Source organism: Sturnira hondurensis, unplaced genomic scaffold, assembly GCF_014824575.4.
Source record: "Sturnira hondurensis isolate 20B ecotype Veracruz unplaced genomic scaffold, ASM1482457v3 Scaffold0013931, whole genome shotgun sequence".
Taxonomy (NCBI): domain Eukaryota; kingdom Metazoa; phylum Chordata; class Mammalia; order Chiroptera; family Phyllostomidae; genus Sturnira; species Sturnira hondurensis.
The window spans coordinates 4887093-4894360 of NW_028086562.1; the positions used below are offsets into that span (position 1 = coordinate 4887093).

A 7268-nucleotide genomic window follows, 5' to 3' on the forward strand; every position below is an offset into this window, starting at 1 on the left:
AGTTGACACATAGCATGCTGCTTCATAATTCACCTGTGACAATACTGAGCTTCTTAACAACTACTCTGTACTCACGGCCATTCTGTATTGAAATCGAGGTATTTGCACTAAAGCTTCCTTCTTCAACACACCCCAACCTTGGGACTCCTCTTGGCATTGACTTGGAGCCAACAACTATAAATTTACAGAAATGTACATGGAACCCACACACAAACCCAGAGAACCCAGATCTGATACTCATAGCCAGATAGAGTCAAACCCAGGCCACAGACCTCACAGACAAGACCCAGATCCATAACCAAGACTCCACGGCCAGACCCCAGAGTTGGAGCTGGACAATGAACCCTACTTGCCAGATGTCAGACACAGAAGCTGAACCACACTAGTCAGGGTTTGTAATATTCTTAACAGCATTTCTGTAAATGACCTTGGACCCAGTACTGAAATATAAAATTCATTGTTTTGATAATAAATGGTTTGTATCTCTCAAACAAACAGTAACTGTGTGACACAGTATATTTTTCACTATGGAAATGTTTCTGCTGGAATAGACTTTTGCGTGAAAATTGGACACTTTGGGTGGTGTCCACCCAAAAAGTACTTTTCACCACACTTTGGGTGGTGAAAATTGGACACTTTGGGTGCTATTCAGATAAAGAAGGCAGCACGGGGCACTGGATGTAATGAAGATGTGCACAATTTTTGCTGAATCATTTTTAAATGCACACATATATAACCAGCTACTTCTCATCCATTCTTTTATCTACAAAAAATAATTACACATAGGTTTAAGTAAAGGAGAAAACAAATGACACAATACTCCAAATGACATGAAGGAAAGTCAAGTTTTCCCCTCCGTGTTGCCCAGGCCCTGGTTCCAGTGAATAGTCCCTGTGTCTCCTCCCAGCACAACCTCTGCCTGGGTTTTTTTTAGCGCAGTTTGTTTTGCAGGATGCTTTTCTCACATAACAACATTACTTAAAAATTATTCTCTGTTAAAATCCATTAGAACCACCTTATGAGGTTTTATTTATTTAATTAAATACCATATATCCTCACACATTTTCAACGTCCTATAATATTTCACAGTGTGAGCCAACCATAATTTAACAAATTCTCTTCCAATGAAAACTTTAAAATTGTATCTTGGGGGGAAACTTTGTGTGCAAGTCCCCCCATCTGCCACAGATGAAAATAAAACTACCAAGACATGATCTGCTTGGGGAGGAGAGATGCTCAATCTCTCAAAGGAGAAGGACCCAGAGCCCCTTCCTCAATGGCTTTTATTAGTTTCATAACACACAGGAATACAGGTAAAGCTCATCAATCAATGTCAGGCAGCAAGGATCAAACAATAGATAACATTTCAAAGAAATCTGAGGACTTAATCTGAGTCCATGTCTGTCAGGTAAGGGGGTTGCAGAAACTTTGGGAGACATACTCATTTCCTGCTCAGATGCTTATCATATGAATGAAAGCACTCTTAGCAAAGTAGGCTCCACAGGACTTTACAAATTCTTTCTTATGCCCCATCACCCCAGGACCCACTCTAGCCTGCAAAGGGTTGCACTGCCCTCCTCCTCATAGGTTTTTAGGTTTATGTGGATTAGAGCCAGAAAGCGCTTCTCCCAGATGGAAATGGGGGCTCAGGCTATGTCAGAAAAGCCGGGTAGCGAGGGTCCATCACCTCCTCTTTGCTGCAGCCCTCCGAGTCCTTCCTTGAGGGCTCCCAAGTGACCATGTCCCACTTAGGTTGCCCCCCCTCTGAGGGGTCTTACCCATCATTGACTAACCGACCAAATATTGGGGGCCAGAGAGAGATGAAGCAGAAGCAGCATTCCTACCAGGGAGATAAGCTTTGTCTCCATAGTGGCTCACAGTCTGAAGGCTGCTCACTCAGCCTTACCCATGGGGGGTTTACAGCTCCTGAAACCAGGCAGGGTGATTACCAACAATATCTGTTATTATATAAGTGTTGGGTACAATATTTTAAACATACTCCTTTTCATTCACAGGAAAGCATAACTGTGGGGAAATTTTTATTATGCTTTTCCTTTAATTTCATTTATTAATTTGAAAGACAGAAAGACTTAGTAGTTCCACTTATGTATTCATTCATTGCTTGCTTCTTGTACATCCCCTGACTGGAGAATGAACTGACCACCTTGGCATATAGGCAGGACACTCTAACCAACTGAAATACCAGGCCAGGGCTACTAGGGAAAATTTTTGAAAAGTGGAATTTCTGGATCAGAGGTTATGAGGATGTTATTTCTGGATGACTATCCTCAAATTGATCCCCCGAGAGTCTGCACCAAAGGACCCTTCCCCTAGTCTTTCACAGCAAGGACACTGCACCTGCTTGCTCATCAGCCTCAGAGATGTCAGGAGTCCTCTGGATCCCCATATGAGCCACCAAATTATGTTGACCTTAAAAATATAGCAGACAGTTATTTTACCAGCACATAAGGGGTTTATTCAGAAATAGTAACAAAAAATGCAATTTAGGACAAGCAAGCTTTAGCAAAAGATAGGTAAGCTCCACAAGTAAAGGAGAGGAACATTATTTTACAGGGACAAAGGAGGAAGTTGGGAGGGGTCATTTCAAATCAAAGTGCAGTGCAGAAAATCCTCAGTTCAGGGTGAGCATGGTTTCTCTCTGGCTGAGTTACTGGGGAGTTGCTTTCTCCTGGGTGCACACAGTACCATTTTCATGTTGGGGCCTGTGACAGACGATTTTTCCTGTAATTGACCCTGGTTGGTGCAATGTGGAGCACCCCCACTGGCCCCCAACTCCTCTTTAGTGAGGTTTCCCTTTATACAGTTTCACAGTAATAATTACAGTTAGTTGGTGCAGGTCCAATCCATGGAAATCAATTTATATTTATGTGTTCAAAACGAGGTAGGGACCAGAAACACTCTTCCCACTTTATCCCGTGAAAGCCAGTAGCAGCTAAACAAACCCTGCTCTGTGGACCCCTGCCCTCAAATTTGACGTTATTTTTATGCAGAATACTTGAATGTTTTTCCAATACTTCTAAATTTATTTAGTGTTATTTGGTTTTAACTTGTCTCCCTATTTCTGAAACGTTTTTGCACCTGAGTTACTTAAACATACCTATTACTCATAACGTCACTTATTTGAGGCGTGAAATTCTCAGTGTGTTTTCCAGTATGCTTATTATGTCATTTAAATATTTGAGCCCTCTGGGACTTGTTTCGTGTGTTTGACTTCAGTGGTCAGAATCTACTGACTTATGTTTCCACGGAATGAAGTGCAGTCTTGACCACATCCTCACTGGTTATGCAGCTTTTGCTGAAAGTGGCTTTGATAAGGGAGGGCACGGATGGGTCCAGAAGAAAGTTGGGGATCCCGACTACAGTCTAGTGGAACAAAGACACTTTGTCAGGTGGCAGGAGGGCCACATCCACCCTAAAAACCGGCCCGGGCTCAGAGATCCCAGCCCCCGCAGAGCAGGTTTCCTCCAGCCGCTGGAAACCAAGCCACGGAAACCTCCAAGCCTCGCTGCAGGCTGTGTGACAGGCTCTCAGGAGACCCAGAGTAGCCAATCCCCGCGGGGCTGGGCGGGTCTTCCGCTGGCCAGTCTGGAACCCAAGGGGCCCCGCCTCCTGCCCCGCCCTTCCACCTTCTTCTGGCCGCTCATTGGTGGGCAGAGCTGAGATCGCAGCACTAATTGGGCCGCATCTCCCACGTGGCTATCCAGGTAGGAATCTCACCCCCCATCCCCCGCTCCAGCGCCGTCTCTCTTTCCCAGAGCGGAAAGCCCAGGAGCCCGGAGAGGATGCTGGTTCGAGGTGGGCAGCGCAGCAGGGGCCCCCGGGAACTGACCGGTAAGCGGGGAGCCTTGCCACGTGGAACCCTTAGCCCGAGACCTTCAAAGTCCAGCCTGAGAGACCCCGATGCCCTCATCCTGAGGGGCCCCGAGTCCCTTCAGCATCGAGGGGTCCGCGTGCGCTAACCCGGAGGACCCCCCGACGCTTAGACCCCCAAACAGCCCGAAAACCCCAGTTCCCCTCAGCTCGGGGCACCCCAACCTGCAGCTCACCCGGAAAGACCGAGTCTCCCCAAACTCAGAGACGCTAAATGCCGTCGTCCTGGAAACGAACTCCCTGTGGGGACCCGGAAGCCCCTCGACAAGACGCCCCGAGTCTCCTCCGCCGCCGCCGGGGTCTGGCCCTCCCCTCCCCCCAGGCCTCGGCGTCCTCAGCCCGGAAAACGCGGGATCGAGTCCTCAGGGACCCCAAGCCTGTCGGCCCGAGAGACGGCGGTCGGCCGAGGACCGCGGGCCTCTCCGGATCCCCGGGTGCGCCTCCGCGCCCTTCCCGGGACAAGCGCGTTTCCGGTTGCCGCAGCCTCAGGCCCGGGGCCGCGCTGAGGCCACACCTGGAGGGAGGGGCGGGGACAAAGGCCCGGTTCGGTCCATCCCCATCCAGGCCCACGGCCCCCTCTCTGGGCGCCCTGCCGACGGGGAGAAAGGCCAGTACCAGAACGTGAAGGGGAACTTCCACGGGCTCGCCGGCCCAGGTAGCGAGTGTGCAGGCGCTGGGCCCAGGGGCCTGGGGAACCCGCCGGGCTGCTGGGCTGGCCCCGGCTCGGGCGGCTCCCTCCTGCGTGGACGCCGATGGGGGAATTTGCTCCTATGTCAGAGCAGGGCTGACGCTGATGGTGCAGCGCTCACAACTCGCTGTAGACTCTCCCATCCCGTCAGGGCCAGTCCCACGGGCTTCCTGGTGCTTTTTGCTCCTCCAGGCTGTTTGCTTTCAGACAAAGGTTTTGTCTCTTTCCAGGTCTCAGGGCCCTGCGACCAGCTTTCCTGTGTCACCACCCCAGGCAGGCCGCCGAGCTCCAGGAGGAGGACCCTGAGGACTCTGATGAAGAATGGGCTCCAGGGCAGCGAGGTGAGGGGCAGGAGGAGGCAGAGCTGCCCTCCCGACACGGACCTGGTGTAGGTCAGGCTGCATCTCGGGACAGAACCAGGGGACAGGGTTTGCTTGTCCAGCGAACACGCAGGATGCAGAACAGTGTGTCGTACAGTGAGGGGATATTCCTGTAAACTTTCAAGTGTGCAAAATCATCTTACATATTTATAGACACATTAAGAACCAGTAAATGTACAAGAATATACAAGTGAATAAGAAATTCAGAGGAGTTGTCATTGCAAGAGAGAGAGGCAGGTCTGGACGGTGAGGAGTGTCCCCATAACTGGTTGCCACATGGCCTGCGTGGAGACAGATGGGGAACAGTATTAACATGGTGATGATGGAGCTGCAGAGAGGGCCAGGGTCAGAAGTGGGTGATCACTGTATCATTTTCTGCTATCGGCTATGGTGCCGTTCTGGCCTATATCATGAGTGTTTGATTGGTGGGGTCAGTCCACTTTCATGGGACTGGGGTTGAAACACAGCTGAAGTCAAGATGTGATCTTCAACTTGACTGGAATTCTGTTTCTGTGATCAGCAGACTGTGGATGCCAACCAGAGTCTAATGATAACGAAGGGTGTGGATGGCCAGTATGTGCACAGCGGGGAGGGTCCCAGAGAAAGGAGGTGAGGAGGTGGTAGTGCCGTTAGCCTGGACAAGGCCAGTTTGAATGAAGACAACAGAGCAGGGAAAGGGTTGTGTTGAAGACATGGAGTCTCTGTGCAGTTACTTTTATTACATTTTTTTCAGGAGAGGCCAATTTATTTTTTAATAAATGTAATAGATGCTCTGTGAACATAGGAGGAGGTGTAGAAGAAACTTTGTCTATTTTTTATCATTCTAATGAAATTAGTGGATGGCCCCAACAGAAGCATAGGCCTTAAAGATACCTCAGAAAACATTTTCCAACCATCCATAAATTGTTCTTGCACTACTCTCATTTACAGTTCTGTGTCCCTAAAAAGAATCTCCAGATTTTAGGAACAGTTACCAACCAAAACACTGATTTCTCATCTTTCAGTGAAGCATCCTTGGGTGGCCTTCAGAAGGGAACAGAGTAAACACCAGAAGGTCAGTATTTCCCAAATCCTGTTGACAAGAAAATTTTCCTCCTGGATAGAAATGCAGGTAAGAATGGGAAAATGCAGAAAGTATCCTATGAACTGCAGCTTTCCTTTCCTTGTCTCTTCAACACATTGTCCGATATTACCATCTTTTTAAAAGATTTTATTTATTGATTTTTTTAGAGAGAGGGGAGAGGGAGAAAGTAAGGGAGAGAAGCATGTGCGAGACACACCTGTATAGGTTGCCTCTCACACACCCTCAAGTAGGAGACCTGGTCCCCAACCCAGGCATGTGCCCTGACCGAGAATGGAACTCCTGACCTTTCACTCTGCAGGCCAGCACTCAATCCACTGAGTCACACCAGCCAGGGCTCATCATCATCTTAATAGTTAACAACTACAGCAATAATAGTAACTACCATTTGCTTCATTCTCACAATGTTTCAGACTTTAAGAATTCTATGTGAATAAACTCACTCAAACATTGCAACAACCCAATGAGGTATGTACTATATAACTCCATTTACAATGAGGAAAGTGATCTGTCAGAGATATAGAAATATTTGACTCTTTCAGAGATATAGAAATGTCTAAGATCACAGTATCAGTGGTAGTGCAATGTAACCCATATTTGCTTCTCTAAAACACTTACAAACTCATTAAAACTTTCAGAGTTTTGCCCTCACCACCATGACCAGTAGGTTGTCATGCTGCAAAGCGAAAGATCGCCAGTTTGATTCCTGGTCAGGGCGCATGCCTGGGCTGTGGGCCAGTTTCCAGGTTGGGGTGTGTGTGAAAGGTGAGTGGTCACTGTTTCTCTCTCTCTCTTTTTCCCTCCGTTCCCCTCTCTCAAGAAAATGAACAAAATCTTTTTTTAAAATTAGAAAAATAAACTTTCACAGTTTCTAAATTTTACATTGTCTTATCCATATGTCATTCCATGAATCATCTGACTGACTGTTTCAACCAAAGGTCTTCTCTGCTATGCTGAAGTGAGAAATGCACTAAGACCCTCTGAATGAGGAAAGTGTACGATGTGTAGGCAGTTGGTACAGTGGGTGGTCCCAGATGAAGAAGAATGTAAAATGTCCAGGATCACAGCCTCCCACTCTAATCGAAAAAAGCATCTCCCACCCCAGAGGAGCTTCAGGTTCAATGATTGAGAAACAACAAATAATACAATGACTTAAGGACATCATATAGGTTATATACTCTTCTATAGAAACTCATCCATCTGGAACTGATTTCAAATGCCCTTTCTT

General features: G+C 47.7%; 1 long non-coding RNA gene across 1 annotated transcript; it reads left to right on the forward strand.

The window, feature by feature from the left end:
* Window positions 1-4880: 4880 nt before the first annotated feature.
* Window positions 4881-6784, forward strand: LOC118998109 (uncharacterized). The gene is made up of 3 exons (XR_005068807.1): window positions 4881-4920; window positions 5964-6070; window positions 6679-6784. It is a non-coding gene; the product is annotated as an uncharacterized LOC118998109 (long non-coding RNA).
* Window positions 6785-7268: the final 484 nt, after the last annotated feature.